Source organism: Pteropus alecto, unplaced genomic scaffold (genome assembly GCF_000325575.1).
Source record: "Pteropus alecto unplaced genomic scaffold, ASM32557v1 scaffold45, whole genome shotgun sequence".
Taxonomy (NCBI): Eukaryota; Metazoa; Chordata; class Mammalia; order Chiroptera; family Pteropodidae; genus Pteropus; species Pteropus alecto.
The window spans coordinates 17,880,210-17,881,626 of record NW_006442491.1 but is presented as its reverse complement, the minus strand read 5'-3'; positions in this window follow the sequence as shown (position 1 = coordinate 17,881,626).

Here is a 1,417-nt window from a genome sequence, read left to right as displayed (position 1 = left end):
AAAGTACAGTCTGGAATCCCTGGGAATGTGAGTCCACAAGGTCAAAATGATTTTTATAATAACTCTAAGACATCATTTGCTCTTTTCACTCTCACTGGAGTTTTCCAAAGTTGATGTGACACATTATAGCACCATCACTCTGAAAGCAATGAAAAAAAACTAAAGTGAAAAAAAATTCATGATGAACAAGATATCAAAACTTTAAATAAAGACAAGATCAATATTACTGATTTTTTTCTTTTGCCTTGGGGCTCCAATATAGATTTTTAAAATATCATATTAAAATGTTTATCTTCATTATTGAGATTTTGGGCACTCCTTAAATTTTATGCTTATTTAATTCACACTAGACCTGGTTTAGATATAATGCACATAAATAGAAGTTCTTTGGAGTCCTCAGTAATTTTTGATGGTGTATAAAGGGGTCCTCAGACAAAAATGTTTAAAGGAATTGCGTTCCTTCAGCTAGAACTTGGATGAGCTGGGGGTTTGAATACAAACCTCGAGGCCTTTGCTAAGGCAGTTGCCCCACCTGGAATGCCTTCCCACCTTTTTCACTGATCAAAGGAATTGCGTTCCTTCAGCTCAAACTACCCAACAGTGGAAGGTATTATATTATAAGGTACAGAGTCCCCTCACAAGGTGTGTGCAAACAGAGGGATTAAAGAATTAGGAATAGGAAAAGGAGATGAGCGACAGCATCTTTCATCTGAATGCCTACAGCAACTGGTCTGTTGCTCCATTGTCCCTGGAAGCTGAGGCATCGTCTCATTTTCCCATTTCAAACCTTGTTATGATTTCCCATCACACTCTGAGCAAAAACCAAGCCCTTTTCCATGGACTACAAGGCCCTGAATGCTCGGCCCTGTCTCCCACTCCTAGCCCCAACCTTGTTCCATTCTCATCACACTGGCTTCTTTCCAGCTCCACCACATGCCACCTCCTTTCTCACCCAGGGCTTTTGCACATGATGTTCCCCTTCCTCCTGGAATGCCCTTCTCTTCACTCTTCTCATGCCTGTTCCTTTCATCCTCCTCAGCTTGACTGTTACCTCTTCTGGGGGACCTTCCCTGACCACTCCATATAAAGCGAGATTTCTCTGACATCATCTCTCGACTTCTTGTTTTCTTCATTCACAGACATTATTGCCATCTATATTATCTTTATTTGTTGGCCTGGATGGTTCTCATTCATTCTCCCCATGAGACCATGAGCTCCTCCAGGGCAGGAAGCCTGACTGTCCTGATGTTGTGTCCCAGTACCTGACATAGTACCTATCATGAAGAAGGACCTTGAGAAATGTCTGTTGAGAAAATAAAAAAAATTCATTATGCATGAATGAATACGTAAACAAATAAATATGAAACTAGCGGTGCACCGATGCTCAGGCATGCATCAGGAATTCCAAGGCAACAAA